At 39.2% G+C, this 23,445-nt stretch overlaps 1 long non-coding RNA gene and 2 other non-coding genes across 3 annotated transcripts; all 3 read right to left on the bottom strand.

Annotated features, from left to right (window-relative positions):
* Nucleotides 1-5,572: 5,572 nt before the first annotated feature.
* LOC133093488 (uncharacterized) lies at nt 5,573-20,576 on the bottom strand. Its single transcript, XR_009701283.1, has 4 exons — nt 20,396-20,576; nt 11,379-11,557; nt 9,808-9,917; nt 5,573-7,200 (listed from the first exon to the last, which is right to left on the bottom strand). It is a non-coding gene; the product is annotated as an uncharacterized LOC133093488 (long non-coding RNA).
* Nucleotides 9,100-9,231, bottom strand: LOC133094155 (small nucleolar RNA SNORA63). The gene has a single exon (XR_009701374.1). It is a non-coding gene; the product is annotated as a small nucleolar RNA SNORA63 (small nucleolar RNA).
* Nucleotides 9,555-9,724, bottom strand: LOC133094186 (small nucleolar RNA SNORA81). The gene has a single exon (XR_009701401.1). It is a non-coding gene; the product is annotated as a small nucleolar RNA SNORA81 (small nucleolar RNA).
* Nucleotides 20,577-23,445: the final 2,869 nt, after the last annotated feature.

Below are 23,445 nucleotides of genomic sequence, written 5' to 3' on the forward strand. Positions count from 1 at the left end.
TGTCTGGTCTCCACTTCTCTTCCCCCCTCAGTCCCCCTACATCCTACCAGTTCACTTTGGGGTTCCTCCCGTCTCCTTGGGCGTCAGAGTCCCCCACCAGCGGCCGGCAGGTGCCCTAGTTGTGGGGAGACTCTAACTCCACGTCTTCTCACACCGCCATCTTGACTCTGCCTCCGAGGAGGCTTTAGAGAAGCTTTATGACTCTGTGTGAACTGGAAGGGTGGGCCTCCATCACCTCGGTGTGGCCTCCAACAGCAAAGCCAGGGCTGGGGCAATGTTGTTCAGTTGTAATGAATGAATTTAGATCATGGTGTTTTGTTTTGGGGACAGCAAATTAAGCTCAGAGACTGATATTGTCTTTACCAATAGTTTAATTAACACAAGTTCACTACGGGACTTATAATTTCACAAGCCAACGGCATACAGGATAACGTCTCTTAATAAGGCAATAAAGAAATAACACTACAAAGACATGATAGATTAATTACACTATTGTTGCAGGCGAGGGGAGATGACAAAGTCCAATTTCGTTTGAGGTGTACCTTTTCTCTGAGGTTGGTTCTCGGGAGAGTGGGCTTAACCAATCAGGAGCTGAGGTCCAGCTGCTAGCAAACCGAAAGTGAAAAGTTCCCTGTTGCTATAGCAGGTTGCTAGGGAACGAGGGCGAGGGTATAAGCTGCTAGAAGATCCTGGTGGGGCGCTGCAGGCTTTTTGCCACCACCAGTAAGAGTCACCTTTACCACTGCAGGAGCCAATGTCCCAAGGTCTTGGTGAAATAAAATTATTTTAAGGCAGGACAAGAAAAAAAATTTCAAACATAAAATTCTCTCCCTGCCCCTTTCTGCCGCTAGCCCCTCCCTTTAGTGTGCATTGTGCATATGCACCATACATTAACCAGATCTCCTTAGAAGACAAAAGAATGCCTGCTGGACCAAAAAGAGCAATTTTCTCCCAGTGCCAGCAAGGTAACTCCTTAGGAGAAAATATTCCTTTCCTTTTCCGGTAAGGTGTCACGATCACCCACTAATCACCTTGTATGTGCAGATCTAGACTATGTAAACTATCAATATATTACTCTGATATATAACCCTTTGTTTCTAAAAGTATTTAACTGTGTTTGACTTCTAACGGGGAACAGTCAGTCCTTAGAGCTTTCTGAAAGAATATCTCCCAGGTTATAATCCTCAAGTTGGCGCAAACAAAACTATTTTTTTTTATTGACTCAACTAATTTTTTGTTGACAGTCTTCAGACAGCTAGATCAGCAAAGGTTAGCTTTGCCCAAACCGAAACTCTTGGATTGTCCCTACACATTCTGGGTATTTATAGTCTAAATGTCCCCTCATCCTAGTTGCTTCTTCATGTGTTTTTACTGATAACCCCCCAGCTCATCCTCTCAGCAGCTGAGCTCTGAGTGCTTATTAACCCCACAGATGAGATGATGACATCCTGACACAGCTTATTTCATTCTTATGTGGAAACAACTTTACATCTAAAAACAACTTCCTTTTTGTTTGTCTTTGTCATAAACAAGTGGATTAAAACAACTTAAGTCATAAACAAGTGGGTTTGAAATCATATCAAACCAATATACAACACATGGAGATGCTTTTGCTTTTGGTTGGGAAAGGCCATGAGTGACTATATTCAATTTGGAGGAGTTGGGGTGTTCTTTTGTTATGAAAGAGAAACTGGGCACTCTAAAAGAGGAGTTTAACTTTCCTAGATCTTCTCCTCATCACAACAACCCTATCAGTGGGGTTTAGTTATGGTTTACGTAAACAGTGGCTAAACAATTGAAGTTGCTGTGGATGGGAGGGTTTGGTTTTAAAACTTCCTAACTACACTGAACTGAGGAGAGTGACCAACTGTTCTGATTTGCCCAGGACTGTTGAGTTAGCACTGAAAGTCCTGCATTCCCGGAAGCCGGTACACAAAAAATCCCAGTTTTAGACAATGAATGCTGAAGGTTGGGGAAAAAGTATAAGTCCATGTGGCAGATGCCCAAATAGCTGAAAGTGACTATTTTTAGTATTGAATGGATATGGCATAGATTATATCTTCTAGAGTTGCTGTTGTTTTTTTTGTTGTTGTTCCTTGCTGCTGATGTTGACAATCATGATTTGCAGTCACAATAATTGATTATCTATTTGTGCATTACTCTAAGTGATGCACCTGAAGTGTACAACCTAAATGTATTTTTAGTGTCAGTGTTAGCAGTTGTCTTTGACTTGGCCTGTAGATTGACAATTGTGCTTTGTGTTGAGATAGTGTTAGTTTAATTTCGACACTATGAATGTTGTGACAGTATTTGCTAAGAGTTCAGATAATGATCATGAGAACGATGACCATACCAAAGCCGGCATGATGTAGACATCACCTTAAAGGAAGGCTAAATGGTTGTGTTATTTTAATGACAGATGGAAGGACTATTACAATTGGATTAGGAAATTTAATAACCAAAACAGTACATTCTGCACAATAGATAGAAAAGAATTGGGGATTGGGCATTGCTATGGTTTGAATGTTCGTGTCTCCCTAAAATTCATATGTTGAAATCCTAAAGCCCCATGTGATAGTATTAGTAGCTGGGCCCTTTTGGTTAGGTCCCGAGGATGGAGCCCTCATGAATGGGATTAGTGCCCTTATAGAAGAGGCCCAAGAGAGCTCTCTTTTCCCGTCTGCTATGTGAGGATACAATTAGAAGTCTTCGACCAGGAATAGGGTCCTCACTTGACCATGCTGGCACCCTGATTTCAGACTTCCAGCCTCCAGAACTGTGAGACATAAATTTCTGTTGTTTATAAGCCACCCAGTCTGTGGTATTTTGTTACATCACTGCAAACAGACTACGGCAGGCATGGTGAAGAATCGGGTGTGAAATCATGTATGGAGACTGAAAAAACCCAACATCTGATGACTTGGAAGTGCCTAGAAGTGAAGTATTCTGTGAGTAGAGTTTTGAGAGTAGAGGAGAAAAATAGTTTCCCTTACAAAAGCCCAGGAATAGAGCTACATATAGTCAACTATATTGATCTGATCTTTGACAAAGGAGCAAAGGCAATGCAATGGAGAAAAGATAGTCTTTTCAACAAATGGTGCTGGAACAATTGGACATCACATGGAAAGAAATGAATCTAGACCTTATACCTATCAGAAAAATTAACTCAAAATGGATTACAGACTTAAATATAAAACACAAAACTATAAAACTCCTGGAAAATAACATAGGAGAAAATCTTGATGACTTTGGGTTTGGTGATAACTTTTTAGATGCAACATTAAAGGCAGGAAAGCTATTGACTTTGGACTTTATCCCAGGCAAAAAAGGAAAGCTATTGAATAATTTATATTTTTATGAGGTCACTCTGGGGGCTGAGTGGTAAATGGATTGGATAAAGCAAGACCAAGGGCAGGGAGGCAAATTTGGAGACCACTGCCAAAGTCTAGATAAGAGAAGGAGGTACAAAGTAATGAGCTAAGCATTACTGGAGAAATATGGTAAGTTTGGTTTTGAACATACTGTAGTGCCAGAGTCATCAGACTGAAAACATCCAGGGAGTGGTTGGTCTAATGCTTGAAGGAGCACACAGGAAGCCTAAGAAGAGTGACAAGAGCATAGCAGAGGGCCACATACATAGGAGGGAGAAAAGTGAGAGTGGGGCCCTGGTGGCAGAAGTGTTGTGGAGGAAGCTATTGAGTTCAAGAAAGTAATCAAAGGTGTCTTTAGATGGAGATAATGGTTGACTTTGATTCTGAATAAAATCCACATTATGAAGCAGGGCTGTGCAGGCCTTTTGGTAAATTCTGTAGTTATTTATACCTTTCCCTAATACAACACGTTATGTTTGTTGGGTTTTGTCTAATCTTTATGTTGTTCTCTCCACCTGCCTTCCAGTCTTTGTAGGGAACAGATGTTAAGGTAGATGCCATCCTCTACATCTCATTCTTTAGGATCTCCTTTCAAAAATTTACTTACTGAAGACAGTGGTGACTTTTAATTCATTTGATACTTCCAAGGATTCTGGCATTTGTCTTATTTGCCACATCAGCAGTTTTATGATAAGTTGTATAAACAAAGGATGTTACACCCTAAAAGGAATTCAGGATGAAGCATTTTGTTTTTTGGATATATGGGCCCCTAGGTAGTTAAGATGCATATGTAAGGAAGAATTTCGATGACCCCAGATTCTTGCATCTTCCCATATGTAGATAAGCACAAAAATAATTATCTTGAGATATTTGGGGTTTTTCTGTGTATGTGATTAGCAGTAATCTTTTACCAATATATATGCTTGACTACGTGTATTTCCAAAAAAATCATATATATACTGGCTCCCCCAATCCCTACCTCTTCAGAGCAGTTCCTCAGAGCTATCTGAAAAGCTCTGGGCTATAGCCCAGGCTATAGTCCTCAGTAAGGTCCCTGAATAAAACTGAAACTCACTGCTCTTACACTGTACATTATTTTCCAGTTGACAGTGGCAAGCATCAGTTCTAGGACTGAGAAAGGACAAGGGTGCTGCTTTTCCCTAGAAATTCATTACCATATTTTTTTTCCTATCTGATACCAATCAAAGCAACTGGTGGAATAGTCACTGTCTGTCAGCATTGTTCTTTTGACAAATTATAAACTGTGGTCAAGAAAAAGATTGCTTAATAAGTAATTTGTGAGAAGGAGAAAACAAGGATCATACTCATTCCTTCTGTAATGGAATCTACTATAGCAACTCCATGTTATTGTTATGGAAAAAGAAATTTACTGCTTATTAACAAAAAATTTGCTGTTGAGTAGCTACATGGCATATACAAGGAAATGTTTGCCATACCAGAAGAGGGAGGAATCTTACATTCTAATGCTTCTTTTTTCTCAAAGAAGCAGATAATGCTTAGTAGACAGTACTGATGAAATCTGCAGTTGATCAGTCTTTGTGCTACTGCCATGTAGCAGCTAACTTGGAACTATTAAAACTTTTTATGAAAAGCCACGTTCATTGTGTCCTTTGTAATTTTACAACTAGAGTAAAATATTTACTACAGTGCTGTTTTAACCTTTTCCTTTGCAAATATGGAGTTATGGCAAGAAGTACAGATCTTTAAGGAATAAGGACCAAACAACTTTACAGAAAAAATACTTCATTTTAATTTATTGAAAATTCAATATACAATACAGCAATTTTTCTGAGATTTAACTGTAGGACATGATTGTTGCTGGTGTTTAGCAAAAGACTCTAGTTTACACTTACCACTAATAAAATGCCTTACTGAATAAAAACGATACCAAAAAAAATAAATTCAAATATTTTCTGAAAAAATCATTTTAAAGTTAGTTCCATTCAGTCTAGTGACTAACACAATAAGAGCAGATATACTAGTTTAATATAATTGGCTGCTTTTATACAGCACGTATCTTTCAGTCAACAAGTATATTATTAAATGATAGTGAACACTCAATATAACCATGTGTAGAGAACTAGGAGATAAAATTCTAAGAAAGATTTACAACCCCATCTGTTTTTAAAATTGAAGTATAGTTGATTTACAATGTTGAGTTAATTTCTGTTCTACAGCAAAGTGATTCAGTTATACATATATATGTATTCTTTTTCATAGTCTTTTCCATTATGTTTTATCACAGGATGTTGAATATAGTTCCCTGTGCTATACAGTAGGACCTCGTTGTTTATCCATCCTGTATATAATAGTTTGCATCTGCTAACCCCAAACTCCCACTCCATCTCTCCTCTCCCCACCCCCACTGCCTTAGCAAACACAGGTCTGTTCTCTATGTCTGTGAGTCTGTTTCTGTTTCGTAGGTAGGTTCATTTGTGTCATATTTTAGATTCCACATATAAGTGATATCATATGGTATTTTTCTTTCTCTTTCTGACTTCACTTAGTATGATAATCTCCAGTTCCATCCATGTTGCTGCAAATGGCATTATTTCATTCTTTTTATGGCTGAGTAGTATTCCATTGTATTATATGTACCACATCTTCTTTATCCATTCATCTCTAGGTGGACATTTAGGTGGTTTCCATGTCTTGGCTATTGTGAATAGTGCTGCTATGACCATAGGGGTGCATGTATCTTTTTTTTTTTTTTTTTAAACCCAGATTTATAGAATTGCCATTACATGATGCTATCTTTTTTTTAAAATTTAATTTAATTTTATTTATTTATTTTTGTCTGTGTTGGGTCTTCATTTCTGTGCGAGGGCTTTCTCTAGTTGTGGCAAGCGGGGGCCACTCTTCATCGTGGTGCGTGGGCCTTACACTATCGCGGCCTCTCTTGTTGCGGAGAACAGGCTCCAGACGCGCAGGCTCAGTAGTTGTGGCTCACGGGCCCAGTTGCTCTGTGGCATGTGGGATCTTCCCAGACCAGGGCTCGAACCCGTGTCCCCTGCATTAGCAGGCAGATTCTCAACCACTGCGCCACCAGGGAAGCCCCACATGTATCTTTTTGAATTATAGTTTTGTCTGGATATATGCCCAGGAGTGGGATTGCTGGATCATATGGTAATTCTATTTTTAGTTTCTTGAGGAACCTCCATACTGTTCTCCATAGTGGCTGCACCAATTAACATTTCCACCAACAGTGTAAGAGGGTTCCCTCTTCTCCACACCCTCTCCGGCATTTGCTATTTGTAGACTTTTTAATGTTGGCTATTCTGACTGGTGTGAGGCAGTATCTCATTGTAGTTTTGATTTGCATTTCTCTGATAATTAGCAATGTTGAGACTTTTTTCATTTGCCTGTTGGCCATCTGTATGTCTTCTTTGGAGAAATGTATATTTAGGTCTTCTGCCCATTTTTCAATTGGGTACAACCCCATCTTTTATAGCCACCCCAACAGTCTAATTCTAAAGAGGGTAAAGCCAATGACTTTCCTCACATGAGCTCATGGCTGAAGTTGCTTTGCTATCAAAATCTATATTTTTGATCTGTTATGAGCATTGAGACAAAGCTTCAAATATTTCCCCCAAAAGAAGCACAGTGCACCTTGTGATTGCCTATTCACCAACAGCAAGCACTACATTCAAAACCATTTCATCCCAGGAATTAAATTAGGTCAGCCACATTCATTGGCATTTCCTCCAGTGTAGTATGGCAGAAAGGCTCAGTGTCACAAAGAATCTTCTTGTCTTCTTCAATGTTTATGGCCACAGCCTTCCTCCCAAATTGACTCCTGCTGCCAATTCTGAACAAAAGAAAAACTATTAATCAGAATATCACTTATGAAGTACTACATAAAGTACTAATGATATGAGCTACTTGTTAACCATCAGTGGCTGTTTATTTGCCAAGATTATACTTAGAGGACTTCTAATTGGAGCACTAGATCCTAGTCACAATATCTAGAGAAAAAGAAAAGATATCTTTTATAGTTAGTTCAAAAAGATTCTTCTGGTTGCAAGATCAGATTCTATCAGGTGGCTTGAGTGTTATTACTTACAGAGCAGATGACAGTATTGTGTTTGGGGTAGTGAAATTAAAGCCCCTACCGAAGTGGGCCAAGAGCAGGTGTCAGCCTGGGACAAACATAAATACCAGGGATGAAACAAAAGGGACAGCTGTGTAATCCATTCTGACACACTTTGGAACTCTAAACTGAAAATATAAACTCTGGAATGTTAACTATTGTTTAGGACTATGCTGTCCAATGCAATAGCCACTAGCTACATGTGGCTATTTAAACTAGAATTAAATAAAATAGAAAATTTAGCTCCTCAGTTGCATTAATCATATTTCAGTAGCCGCACGTGGCCTGTCACTACTGTGTTGGGCAGGGCAGATATAAAACATTTCCCTCACTACAGAAAGTTCTATTGCACAGATCTGATCCAGGACTTAAAACTTTTTCCAGTGTGGGGGAAACCTCTAAAAATTTATTATGGTAACCCATATTTATCACTGCTTTCTGCTCAGGTCACCTCATACACTGTAGCACAGATGCCTGAGATATGTTTACCACCACAGCTTTCTACTAAAACAGATGATAGAACCAATCAAAAATGTCTTGGCTGGAGCAACTTAAAATACCAAATAACCAGTACAAGAGGAAAACAAATATGAAAATACTGACTTGCTCTTTAACCAAACAACATGCTGTTTCACTTATGAATCTATGTCCTAAATCAGGCCAGTGCCATTTCTGAGCATCACCTCATTATCTAGTCTTACCAACTACTATATTTTTTGACAAAGTTATTTTTATATTAGTAGCAAGACATAATTCAATTTATTTAGTGATAAAGCTACTGTAACTAAGCCAGGGTCAATATAAATTGCTACCAGAAAATGCTGAGAAAAATCTTAATTATAGAGGAATCACCAAGAAAGCACAAGACATGAGCAACACGACTTTAAAAAAAAAAAAAAAAGACTCATGTGTAAGATAAGACAACCAGATCTAACAGCATTATTGATTTTCCCTTTGAATATCTTCTCTATAGTGTCCAAAATCTGGGCTACGTTTCACATTGTTTTCCGCTGTGTTCTGTTTAACCACGAATATTTCCAAGTACAATTTAAATACGACTTACATGTTACTACATTTCCTGATTCAAGGTTGTCTGGCTGACAAAATCATACTTGAAAAGCAACACATGAATTTATTTTTCCAGAATAAAAGCAAGTAATTCAATGAAGATGACAAATACTCAACTGAAAATATAGCTTTCATAAGTAGTGGGCAAATCATAGTTTATAACCATAGACATTAGTTGTACATAAAAATCATGAGCCTGAGATATGATAATATCTATTCAAATTCTGATTCAAAAAGCAACTTCTATACAATCTTTCAGGGCACAAAATAGTAATGAACTGCATATATATCACACAGCTCACTGGAGTATGGTCTTTATTCCCCTACGTAGCTTGAGCTGACAAAGACAATGAAAAGTCTTCCCCTCGAAACCATCTTTTAGTAGGTAAATATTGTAATTAAATTAAATACCAGTAAGTCAGTAGTAATCAGTCCCTTATTTGAATTCCCTCTTGGTAATGCCTCTTTCTTTCTGTCACCATCTGCAAAGTATTAATAAGCCTTAACTCTCAGGAGTCATTTGTTGAGTCAGGGTTTAAATTGGTACATGTGTATGAGACCATGCATCCTTGGCTGCTACAGCACCATGGCTGACAGGGCTTGAAAGGAAACAGTCTTATTTTTAGCAGGGGGCAAAGACAATGCAGCACTTCACAGCTACATTGTAACTAGATCCTGCTTCAGTTTGTTAAGGAAATAATTAGATATTAACAGTGTCTTAAGTAGCAATACTAGGCAAGAACAGCTCTTGCCACATCAGAACTGAAATTCCTGGCATGCATTTTCTCAGAGCCAGTTTACCCTTTGTCTGTGTTCTGAAAAAGAACAGCCTGTTTACTGGCCCGTCTCTCATATGTCACAAAGAGCATACAATTCCTTCCCTACAGTATTTCAGAGAGGAAAATGTTAATCCAGATCAGAGTCAGAATAAAAAGCCATTTGACTTCTCTATCCCTACCATTGGAAGGAACCAGTTAGAGAAGTTCAGTCTATTAATTCTGCCTAAATTCTGTACCAAATCTTAGAGCAAAATACCCTGGAGTTACCTGCAGTTTTTCTACTATCTGGTATGGTTGTTTTTTCCTTGTGTTTACTCTGTCAGCTTTATTACAAGCACTAAGACACTACAGATACTAGTTACTGCAATTTTAGCACAGAGCTTAAATAAGAAGGTTAAAAAAAAATCCTGGCTATAATTTTTATGTATATCAATTAGAAAAACATTACCCTCTTTCAAAGTTATTATAAGATATTGACCTTTTCAAAGGTCAGTTCTTCTTTCTTCACTAGAATTTGAAATGGATTTCTCAGGAACTTTTTGAGGTCTTCAGCATATCAATTGGCATTAAGGCAGAAAGCAACACAACCTTAAAAAAGAGACAATGACTAATTATGTTGACATATCAATTATAACAGTTTTCATAATAATACTTAGAGAAATAATGTTTGAGACCAAGCGTCCCTGTCTTACTACAGAACTGAGCTAGACAGAGATTGTAGGACACAATTGCTTTTGGCAGAGGAAAGGACAATATAGCACTTTACAGCTATATTGTAACAATGAACCCAACCTGCCAGCTGCAGAAAAATCACGTGCACACCTGAGTCCTTGTATTTGATTTCTGGTAAGTCTCATGGATTTGACCTTTAATCCTTTGGCTCAACATTTTTACTGGCTTCATCCAAAATAAGCATCTTGATCCATTTTGGAAAGCGAAAAAAAAAAGTCTTACTTAAGAGTGGGTTGTGCATAGAGACTTCCTTCCAGAGACTACAGTACAGAAGGAGAGGGGGGAAGAATAAGTTTATGTGAAAAAACCTGACAAACTCTACCTCAGCCAGGTGATCAAGGTCAACATCAACAGTAATAACCTTCGATAGAATGAGATGAAAATGTTACTTTACCTCTGTGGTCTTCCTCCTCAACACCCATAACTACAGTCTAATCTTGAGAAAAACATCAGACAAATTCCAACACAAGTGCATCCTACTATCTGACCAGTGCTTCTCAAACTGGTGAAGGTCAGGCTTCCCTGGTGGCACAGTGGTTAAGAATCCACCTGCTAATGCAGGGACATGGGTTCGAGCCCTGGTCCAGGAAGATCCCACATGCCGCAGAGCAACTAAGCCCGTGCGTCACAACTACTGAGTCTGCGCTCTAAAGCCCGCGAGCCACAACTACTGAGCCCGTGTGCCACAACTACTGAAGCCCACATGCCTAGAGCCTGTGTTCCACAACAAGAGAAGCCGCCACAATGAGAAGTCCGTGCACCGCAACGAAGAGTAGTCCCTGCTCGCCACAACTAGAGAAAGCCCGCACGTAGCAATGAAGACCCAATGCAGCCAAAAATAAATAAATAAAATAAATAAAATTTTAAAAAATGGTGAAGGTCATCAAAAAAAAGGGAATATTTGAATAACTGTTACAGCCAAGAAGAGCTTAAGGAGACATGACAATTAAATGTCATGTGGTATCCTGATTGGGATCCTGGAATAGAAAAAGAACATTAGGCGAAAACTAAGGAAACCTGAATAAATTCTGGACTTTAGTTCATAATAATGTGTCAGTGTTGTTTCATTAATTTTAACAAATGTGCCATACTAATGTAAGTTGTTAATGTTACAGGAAGCTGGAAACTCTCTTCTCAATTTTCCTATAAACCTAAAACTGTTCTAAAAAATAAAGCCTATTAAAGAAAAGTATTAGTATCACCTCTAGATATTCATGCATGGCAACTGGCTTAAACAATTAGGATAATTATTTTCCCTCCCATAACCCAAATATCACTGGTTAAAAAATGCCCTAGGAAAAATATGGCAATACTTACAATGATATATTCTATTTAACATATCAAATGGTCTCCCTGGAGTACCAGGATGCTGTGTGCTCCCTCCTCCACCAGCCTGAAGTTTTTGCATTTTATTTTGAACACTGGTTCCACACAATGCAGGCATGACAAGTTGCTCCAAGGTAGTAGTATCCAAGTGCCAGAACTACCTTTTGGATCTAAAAGTCAAAAGCTTAAATTATTATGTTACACAAATAAAGGCTCCATCAAATGACTTTCAAAGCACATGGCTAAATGCGAAACTGTTCATATTTAGTTTAAAATTCTGGTCTGCGAACAGCTTTTATGCAGCACAATGCAGAATCACTTCCAAGCTTACAATGCAGACAAATCAAACTGCTTCAAGATAAAATCCCTTTAAGCATCTCATTTAAAAAAAATTTTTATTGGGGTATAGTTGATTTATAATGTTGTGTTAGTTTTAGGTGTACAGCAAAGTGGATCTGTTATACATATACATATATCCACTCTTTTTTAGACTCTTTTCCCATATAGGCCATTACAGAGTACTGAGTAGAGTTCCCTGTGCTATACATAAGCACCTCATTTTTAATTAGATTTTTGTGCCTTTTCAAACTTGGGATCCTTAGTTTCCTAGAGATACCAGCTAGATAATTAAAGAACCAAACAATTAAAGAACAAACAGTTCCTACATTTTTCTTTTACATGTAAGACATGTAAGTAGTGAAATAACCTCTACATTTACAGCTCCAAGGCAAATTGTCCTGATATGTATTCCTTGATTACCATTCACTTTAAAAATAATTATCTTTCCAATAGGAAACTTATACAGCCCTGATCTTAATGAAGCCTACAGCTTTGCTAAGAAAAGCTTTATTTCATAGCTAACATAGCAGTAAGCTTTGAAAAGAGACAGCAGGCAACAGATGTATCACAAATGACAAAGATTCCCAACTAATTACAGATACTGAGTTTTCATGTTGCAAAATTGCATTTAAACTTAACAACAATAACACAAAGTGCATGGATCCTGAAAGAAAGAAAGCTTTAGTTTCTCAGTCTACTGAGTACACCCCTGCAAACCATAAATGCAAGCCTAGTTCTAGTTTAATTTGAAACAAAACCAAAAACTCTATGCATGCATGGACAATAGTTTTTAAAAAGGTTCTTTACACTAAGTCATAAGCTGTTCTTCACTTTTGTAAAACCTGAAGCATCTGGGAATTTATGTCCCCCTGGGGGAAGCCCTACATCAGTGACTGAAGGTGGCTATACCAGCTTGCTGGCTCCCTAGTGAGGACAAGGGGGATATTCACCAAAGAAACTGGCCTACATGCTCAGTGATTGACACCATCCTCTACTATTGTGTTTGAGTATCAAGTAGAGCTCTCTATTGTGGATGCATCATGAATACCAAAAATCACTTCATCATCTCATCTTATTAAAGTCATGAAAGACAAAAAATGAGGACTTGTTCCAGAATGAGGCAGATCAAAGAGACATGACAACTAAATTCAACATGTGATCCTGGATTAGACTCTAGACCACTAAAAAACCAGCTTTTCTTTTGGTAAAATGTACATTAGTTGGACAACTGGCTAAATCTTAATAAGTCTGCAGATTAGATAATAATATTGCATCAAAATTAATTTCTTGATTTTGATAACTGTACTATGATGTAAGAGAATGCTATTTTATACATATTTTTTAATTCATGTCAATCTGTCTCCTCATTTGGCATAGCACTTTTCTTTTTTCGCTACAATTTCTTCCTTCATTAAGAGAGTATCAGTTTCCAAACACTGGGATGAATGTTTATAATGGAGCCTCTACACCGTTTGTTTTTGGCGTGTTATCACAAGTCTGTTAATCAATGTTCCAAAGTTCTATGGGAAATGTGGGTTCAACACTGTACCTTCAAATCACTGAAGGATTTGCAAATGATATTTTATCATTTTCTGGTATAGTATATAATCTGGCTTTAAACTCTATTATTTCACACTTCCAGTAAGTTTTAATACCATATTTTCTATCAAGTTGATACGTACTTGTTATCATCTACTATTTTAAGACCACCATGTCTACTCGTCACTGTGTAGATCATTATGAGGGCTAAGATTTATGTAATATAAAAATAGGAGTACTGTGTCAATGGAGAAATGAAACTAAACTGTCACCCAGTTGAAACCAGACTATCAAACCAAACTGTCAACTAGTTATTTTATCTTTTACGGCAAAATTGCCTTATGACCATTTGGTTATGTAGTAAAAATGTCTACAGCAAAGATGCTTATGGCAAAAATACCAGACACATACCACAGATGTTTGAACCTTGTGAATATACTGAAAACTACTAAATTGTAAAATATGGGGTAACTTCTATGGTATATGAGTTATATCTCAATTAAAACCTTTTTTTGTTTTGTTTTGTTTTTATTTTTGTTTTTTTGTTTTTTTAGAGAAATAGGAATGCCACTTAGGAGGTTAAAGCATTTGACCAGATGATGGTGTTTCTGACCTAAGTGTGTGGTGGTATTGGGCAGAATGAATTAATTAGATTAAAAAACATGTAGGCAATAGAATTAATAGCACTTGGTGATTACTTAGATGTGGGTGGAACAAAATGAGGGGAGGGAGAGGGAGAGATGTTCAAGGACTCCCAAATTTCTGACATTAACTTTGTGGGCAATGATGTTATAATCTACTGAGTTATGACAGTCTGCAGGGAAAAGCAGGATTAGCACAGGATTGTGAATTAAATTTCAAATATATTGAGTTTGGGGTATCTGTAGCACACCAAGTGGAGATGTTGAGTAGGCAGTTGGACAACATGTATGATGTTCAGAAGAAATTTGAGTTAGAGACAGAAATTTGGGGGTTTTCAACAAAGCTATAGGAGTAGATGAGATCCAGAAGATCCCACTTCCAACATAAAGTATTGAGGAGTTCCAGCATCTAAGGGTCTGGTAATCTAGCAAGAGACTGAGAAAGAGAGGAGAGAATAAAAGGAAAACTAGACTTACTTAAAAGAGAAGAATTTATTCTAAAAGGAGGGTGTGACCTAAGAATGGGTTGGCAACCTTTTTCTGTAAAGGGCCAGATAGATTAAAAATATATTTTGGCTCACAGGCCATATAAAAACATGCTGAAGCTGGATTTGGTTCATATGCTGTAGTTTGCCCAAACACTGGATTAGGGTGTTAAATGTTGCTAAGAGGTCAAGAATCCATTGGATTTAGGGACAAGAAAATTATTGGTAACCTTAGCAGGCATAGTTTCAGGAGAGGGGTGAGGACAGAAGAACAACAGGTTGAGAAGAGAATGGGAAGTAAAGAAATAGAAACCTCAGGGTAGACAGTTCTTAAAAAACTGATTAAAAATGGGAAAAGAAAGAGAGTGTTAGGTGGGAGGAAAAACAGGGACTTACTCCCTGAAGAAGAGACTACAGAATATTTAAATACTGGTGGGAAGGATTTAGTAAAGAGGGAGTGGTTAACCATCCAGGTGACAGAAGGGATAACTGGTGGTAGAGATCCCTGAGGTGGTGAGAGGGGAAGGATTCAGAGCACAGGCAAAGGGACTAGACTTCGATGGAAGTTGGATGGCTGCAGATGAAGGTGGGTGGGCAGCTTTGAGGGCAGGAAGCTCAGAAGCTCGGGTATTCTATTTTCTCAGTAACACTGAGACCATTGGCTGAAAATGGCTTATTAGGGATGTCACAGGCTTGAAAAAAGTTAAGAGGATTTGAAACAGCAGTTGCATAAAAAGGAAGAATGAGGGGGCTAGAGAAACACAATGGGCCTGCTGTGCAGTGTGAAAGCCCAGGTGAAGTTGACTACCATGAATTTATTTTAGTACCAAGCCTTTCAAGTGTGCACGGTTCTCCAGCTCTTCTGGGAGGCTTGCTGCAGGCACAAGAATACAAATAGTTGGATTCACCTATGGTTGACGTTTTCTCTGGTGGATAACAGTTAGTAATAATTGGTAGCATTTATAAACCTTGGGGATGACAGAGTAGGTTTTCGTTAGTTATGATTTTAGAGATAAAGTCTCATACGTTAAGTGACTTGTTTACGATCACGTGGGTAATAGTGAGTAGTTGCTAAGATTAGACCTTCAGTTTTCATAATTCCACATTCTCTTCAAGGTGGTGGAAAAGGTTTGTAGTTTTTTTGGAGAAAAACTGGGAAAAGTTCCCAAGGGGAATTTTAGAGAATAGTTTGTAAGTGAACTATGTTAACACTGTAAATGCTAAGGAAATAAAACAATATACAAAGAAATATAAAACTCCTACGAAGCTTGACATTTGGTTTTTAAAATATACTAAGTCTACTTCACCATAAACAGCTGACCATAAACCTACTTTCTGGCTTTATCCCTCACCCTGTAGTCATTTTCTTTCCCTTGGGGCTTGTTAATGTTTCTTCCTGTTTATAACACAATGACAATGAAAACCATATAAAATTATACATGGGGAGCAATTACTGAGACTAACATATAAATATTTTATTATATTAGCCTGGCTTACAGATATTTGATTTGGTAAAATTGGTATATTATGGTCTAAGATACCTGTTTTAACTATTATTGAACAGTACATTTCTTTTCACTGAAATTCACAATATTCATAATATTCTTAATTACCTGGCTTTTTTCAACTTAAAACTAAAATTAGAATATTTAGGGAGGTGGAGTCAAGATGGCGGTGTGGGAAGCTGTTAAGTTAGAGTCTCCCCACAACTAGGGCGCCTGCCGGCCGCTGGTGGGGGACTCTGATGCCCAAGGAGACGGGAGGAACCCCAAAGTGAACCGGTAGGAGGTAGGGGGACTGAGGCGGGAGGAGAAGTGGAGGCCAGACAGGAATGGCGCCCCTGAGGCCGGGGAGATCAGGAGAGGCAGGTGGGAGGGGCCCTCCAGGAGAAGCAGGAGAGGAGCAGAAGGTGATTGCCCCGCCCACTCAGGCACGGGGAGCCTGCTGAGTTCCCAGGCTGGTCCCCTGCCCTCCAAGGGCACCACCCCCCCACCCCACCCCAGCCTGCTGCATTGGTCCTCTGGGCATAGGAGGGAGGCCAGGGAGATCAGGAGAGGCAGGCGGGAGGGGCCCTCCCAGACCAGAAGAGCAGGAGAGGAGAGGAGGGTGTTTGCCCCACCCACTGGAGCCCAGGAAGCCTGCTGGGCTCCCAGGTGAGGTCCCCCACCCTCTGAGACCAGGGGTGGGGGGCACACCTGGGCCCCTTCTGTTCCTTGAGCCTAAGCCCCACCCCCCACAGCCCCCAGGGCCTTTTCCAGTCCTGTGGGTCCTGAGCATTGGCTCCCCCCCCCACTGCCCAAATCTCGCCCTTGCTAAGGCCCCGCCCTCCACAGCCAAGGCCTTCCCCCGCCCTCCCGCTTTTTTTTTTTTTCCCCTCCTCCTCAACACATTAAAAGGATCATACACCATGATCAAGTGGGATTTATCCCAGGGATGCAAGGATTCTTCAATATATGCAAATCAATGTGATACACCACATTAACAAATTAAGGAATAAAAACCATATGATCATCTCAATAGATGCAGAAAAAGCTTTTGAAAAAATTCAACACCTATTTATTATACAAACTCTTCAGAAAATGGGCATAGAGGGAATCTACCTCAACATAATAAAGGACATATATGACAAACCCACAGCAAACTTCATTCTCAATGGTGAAAAACTGAAAGCATTTCCACTAAGATCAGGAACAAAACAAGGATGTCCACTCTCACCACTCTTATTCAACATAGCTTTGGAAGTCCTAGCCACAGCAATCAGAGAAGAAAAAGTAATAAAAGGAATCCAAATTGGAAAAGAAGAAGTAAAACTGTCACTGTTTGCCTATGACATGATACTATACAGAGAAAATCCTAAAGAGGCCACCAGAAAACTACTCGAACTAATCAATGAATTTGGTAAGGCTGCATGATACAAAATTAATGCACAGAAATCTCTGGCATTCTTATACACCAACAATGAAAAATCAGAAAGAGAAATTAAGGAAACACTCCCATTTACCACTGCAACAAAAAGAATAAAATACCTAGGAATAAACCTGCCTAAGGAGGCAAAAGACTTGTACTCAGAAAACTATAAAACACTGATGAAAGAAATCAAAGATGACATAAACAGATGGAGAAATATACCATGTTCTTGGATTGGAAGTATCAATATTGTGAAAATGACTATACTACCCAAAGCAATCTACAGATTCAATACAATCCCTATCAAACTACCAATGGCATTCTTCACAGAATTAGAACAAAAAATTTTACAGTTCGTATGGAAACACAAAAGACCCGGAATAGACAAAGCAATCTTGAGAAAGAAAAACGGAGTTGGAGGAATTAGGCTCCCCGACTTGAAACTATACCACAAAGCTACAGTAATCAAGACAGTATGGTACTGGGACAAAAACAGAAATATAGATCAATGGTACAGGATAGAATGCCCAGAGATAAACCCATGCACATATGGGCACCTAATTTACGACAAAGGAGGCAAGAATATACAATGGAGAAAAGACAGCCTCTTCAATAAGTGGTGCTGGGAAAACTGGACAGCTACATGTAAAAGAATGAAATTAGAACACTACCTAACACCATACACAAAAATAAACTCCAAATGGATTAAAGACCTAAATGTAAGACCAGACACTATAATACTCTTAGAGGAAAACATAGGAAAAACACTCTTTGACATAAACCACAGCAAGATCTTTTTTGACCCACCTCCTAGAGTAATGGAAATAAAAACAAAAATAAACAAATGGGACTTAATTAAACTTAAAAGCTTTTGCACAGCAAAGGAAACCGTAAACAAGACAAAAAGACAACCCTCAGAATGGGAGAAAATATTTGCAAATGAAACAACAGACAAAGGATTAATCTCCAAAATATACAAACAGCTCATGGAGCTCAACATTAAAAAAAACCAAACAATCCAGTTAAAAAATGGGTGGAAGACCTAAATAGACATTTCACCAAGGAAGACATACAGATGGCCAAGAGGCACATGAAAAGATGCTCAACATCACTAATTATTAGAGAAATGCATATCAAAACTAAAATGAGGTATCACCTCACGCCCAGAATGGCCATTAACAAAAAATCTAGAAACAATAAATGCTGGAAAGGGTGTGGTGAAAAGGGAACCCTCTTGCACTGCTGGTGGGAATGTAAACTGATACAACCACTATGGAAAACAGTATGGAGGTTCCTTAAAAAACTAAAAATAGAACTACCATATGACCCAGCAATCCCACTACTGGGCATATACCCTGAGAAAACCATAATTCAGAAAGAGTCATGTACCACAATGTTCACTGCAGCTCTATTTACAATAGCCAGGACATGGAATAAACCTAAATTTCCATCGACAGATGAATGGATAAAGAAGATGTGGCACATATATACCATGGAAAAGAAATGAAATTGAGTTATTTGTAGTGAGGTGGATGGACCTAGAGTCTGTCATAGAGAGTGAAGTAAGTCAGAAAGAGAAAAACAAATACTGTATGCTAAAGCATATATATGGAATCTAAAAAAAAAAAAAAATGGTACTGATGAACCTAGTTGCAGGGCAGGAATAAAGAGGCAGACATAGAAAATGGACTTGAGGACATGGGGTGGGAGGGCAAAGCTGGGGCGAAGTGAGAGTAGCATCGACATATATACACTACTGAATGTAAAGTAGTTGGCTGGTGGGAAGCAGCAGCATAGTACAGGGAGATCGGCTTGATGTTTTGTGATGACCTAGAGGGGTGGGATAGGGAGGATGGGAGGGAGGCTCAAGAGGGAGGGGATATGGGGACATGTGTATGCATATGGCTGATTCCCTTTGTTGTGCAACAGAAACTAACACAGTATTGTGAAACAATTATACTCCAATAAAGATCTATTAAAAAATATATTTAATTATTTAATGATTTATGCCAAAAATTCACATTTACTAAAAGTCAAAGTATAATGGCTAATCATAGTTAAAATTAACTAATTTCAATGTCCCAGGCACTTGACAAGAATTTAATACAACAATCCTACGACGTGGATACAATTATCATTTCTATTTTAAAGAAGAGAAAATGGAGGCCCAGAAAGATTACATAACTTGCCTACTGCCGACAGTGGCGAAGCTAGGCTTTGAACCCAGGTGTGTCTCATTCCAGACTTAATCACTACCTTGACAGTTTAATACAGTTTCTTCTCCCAAATATAAAGTAAACGCCACAGCAGAGAACCTGAATATAAAACAACTCTCCAGCCCCTCTGAAAGATAAATTTGTTTTTGTTAAGTAGATTCGTTCCAAAAATTATAAGAGCTCCCCAGGAATCTTTCTTTGAATTGCACACCTGAGAGGGACAGCAGAACTGAAATGGGTTTTTAAAGTGTCCTGGCCCCATTACTTACTGGTTGCATAACCTTGGATTAGACCTTTTGGGTTTCATCGGAACACGGATTATAACACTCCCCATACAGGGAGTGCTATGAAAGGACACTGTAAATGGTTAGGAGGTGTATAAATGTTTTTCTTGCCTAGGATTGCCAGATAAAAAACAGGACGCCCAGTTAAATTTCAGACAAATAAAAAATGTTTTATATTTTAATTTTATTTGATATCAGAGACATATTTTTACTAAAAAAAAATTGTGTTGTTTTTCTGAAATTTAAATTTTAGCTAGCATCCTGTATTTTTATTGCTAAATCTGGCAACCCTATTCTTGCCCGCATTAGGTAGGGGAGCACGGAGGATGGCAGGCCCAGCTCCATTCCCCCCACCCCCACCCACAAGTGGAGAAAACTAAGGCAAAGGGCGGGCTGAAGAGTGAACCTAGGGAGGGGGAAGAAAGGGAAGCGCTGGGTGTAGGAGGACTCCTTCTCAGGGGTGGGACTGAAAGCAGAATCCCCTGACAAGTAGATTCTACCGAGCCTCCGGTACCTCCGCAACTCTTTCACAGCTCAGGCCGGCCAACACCCCACACCCCCATCCCTGGGCAGAAACACAGCCGTCCTACCACCTACCGTTGCCTCGGCAGCGGCAGCGGCAGCAGCAGCGGGCTCTGGACTGGCTGCCACTGGTTCCTCTCAGTCGCCACCAGCAGCACCGACACCACAGAGGCTGCCGCCATGTCCCTGGAGCCCGGACGCTTGTTGATGTGCGGCTGCGTCTCAGATGTCACCCAAATCGTCCCTCCATACCGTATAGAAGTCTCTTGTCCTCCTCTGGCCTCCGTCCAGTCCGAACCAAGAAATAGCCAATCCGAGCGAGGCATTCCGGAGGGGGCGTCACCACTAAAACCAATCAAAGAACAGAGCAGAGCTGCAGTAGCGGCGATTGGCCAATCAGGCTGCGTGCTCGCGAGGGTGTGGTCCCTGTTTCGTCCGCCCCTTGGGCTGGCATCCAACTGGGGTAGGGGCATGCTGTCCTTAGCCTCCTTAGGTTGCCTGAGTGTGCCATGGATGTTTCCTTATGTGGGGTTCTTTTCCTCTCATGGGTTCCAGGGCGAAGAGCCCTTCATGACCTTTAATCTTTAGAGTTTTCTGAGGGGAAGAAGAAAGGGGAGCTGTCCTAAGATATAAAAGGGTGTGGGGTAAGAAGAATACAAAATTTTATAATGTTTTCAAAAATGTGAAAACATGTATTTTTTAAAAATCCTTCTCTTAATCGAATCAAAATTGAAATTACAGAATTTTAAGATAGACTTAATTTTTTTCTATAATGCTATTTTTAAAAATTGAGATATAATTGACATAGCGTTGTGTAAGTTTAAGCTGTACAACCTGTTGATTTGATACCTTTATATATTGCAATATGATTACCGCCATAGGATTAGCTAACAACCCTTTCACATCACATAATTATAATTTCTTTGTTTGTTTGTTTGTTTATTTATTTTTGGCTGCATTGGGTCTTCGTTGCTGTGCGCGGGCTTTCTCTAGTTGCGGCGAACAGGGGCTACTCTTCGTTGCGGTGCGCGGGCTTCTCATTGCGGTGGCTTCTCTTGTTGCAGAGCATGGGCTGTAGGCACGTGGGCTTCAGTAGTTGTGGCGCATGGGCTTAGTTGCTCCGCGGCATGTGGGATCTTCCTGGACCAGGTCTCGAACCCGTGTCCCCTGCATTGGCAGGCGGATTCTTAACCACTGCGCCACCAGGGAAATCCCTATAATTTCTTTTTTGATGAGAACATTTAAGATCTACTCTCCTAGCAACTTTGAAGTACATGATACAGTATTGTTGACTATAATCACTAATGCAGTGCATTAGATTTCCAGAACTTATTAGTCTTCTAGTTGCAAGTTTGTAGACTTTATTTTTTACAGCAATATTGAGCATAAGGTAGAGCTTTCCCCTTCCCCCACGCATGCATACCCCCTCCCCAATGTTAATATCCCCCACCAGAGTGGTACATTTGTTACAATTGATGAACCTACACTGACACATCATAATCACTGAAAGCCCATAGTTCACATTAGCCTTCATTGTTTTTTGGGTTTTTTTCCCCTTTATTTATTTATTTATTTTGGCTGCGTAGGGTCTTAGTTGCGGCACACGGGGTCTTCGTTGAGGTTTGAGGGATCTTTCCTTGCGGCGCTGGCTCTTTGTTGTGGTGTATGGGCTTCTCTCTAGTTGTGGAGTGTGGGTTTTCTCTCTCTAGTTGTGGCACATGGGCTCCAGGGCGCGTGGGCTCTCTCGTTGAGGCTCGAGAGCTCAGTAGTTGTGGTGCACAGGCTTAGTTGCCCCGCGGCATGTGGGATCTTAGTTTCCCCACCAGGGATTGAACCCGCGTGCCCCGCACTGGAAGGCGGATTCTTTATCACTGAACCACCAGGGAAGTCCCAGCCTTCACTCTTGGTGTTGTACTTTCATGGGTTTGGACAAATTTATAATGATATGTGTCCACCATTATAAATCATAAAGAGTAGTTTTACTGCCCTAAGAATTGTCTGTGCTTTGGCTATTCATTCCTCCCTCCCCCATAATCCTTGGCAACCACTGATCTCTTTACAGTCTTTATAGTGTTGCCTTTTCCAGAATGTAGTGTAGTTGGAATCATGCAATAAGCAATCTTTTCAGATTGACTTCTTTCACTTAGTAATATTCATTTAAGTTTCTTTCTTTTTTTTCATGGTTTGATAGCTCATTTCTTTCTAACACTGACTAATATTCCATTGTCTGGATGTGTCACAGTTTATTTATCCATTTACCTACTGAAGGACAGGTTGCTTCCAAGTTTTGGCAGTTGTGAATAAAACTGCTATAAACGTGTAGGTTTTTGTGTGGACATAAATTTCTAACTTTTGGATAAATACCAAGGAGCACAATTGCTGAAATGCATGGTAAGAATATGTTGAGTTTTGTAAAAATCTGCCAAACTATCTTATAAAGGGCAATTTTCCAAATTATTTGCAATCGCACCAGCAATTAATGAGAGTTCCTGTTGCTCCACACCTTCACCAGCATTTGGTGTTGTCAGTGTTTTGGATTTGGACCATTCTATTAGGTGTGTAGTGGTATGTCGTTGTTATTTAGTTTGCATTTCCCTGATGACATATGATGTGGAGCATCTTTTCATATGCTTATTTGCCATCTGTATATCTTGAGGAAGTGTCTGTGAAGGTCTTTAGCCCGTTTTAAAAATCAGGTTATTCTTACTATTGAGTTTTAAGAGTTCTTTGTATATTTTAGATAACAGGCCTTTATTTTTTTAACAGAGAGATATGTTTTTCATAACTATTTTCTATCAGCCCATAGCTTCTCTTTTTATTCTCTTGATAGTATCTTTCACACAGCAGAAAGTCTTAATTTTAATGAAGTCTATCTTGTCAATTCTTTCTTTCACGGATTGTGCCTTTGGTGTTGTACCTAGAAAGTCTTCACCAAACCCTAGGTCATCTAGATTTTCTCCTATGTTATGTTATAGGAATTTTATAGTTTTGTGTTTTACATTTAGGTCAGTGATTCATTTTGAGTTAACTTTTCTGAAGGGAAAAAAATTGTTCCATACAACTTTTAATTATGTAATTTATGTTGACTATGTCATGATATAAATTTTATATCATACTGTGGTTTA

Source organism: Eubalaena glacialis, chromosome 6, assembly GCF_028564815.1.
Source record: "Eubalaena glacialis isolate mEubGla1 chromosome 6, mEubGla1.1.hap2.+ XY, whole genome shotgun sequence".
Lineage (NCBI taxonomy): Eukaryota > Metazoa > Chordata > Mammalia > Artiodactyla > Balaenidae > Eubalaena > Eubalaena glacialis.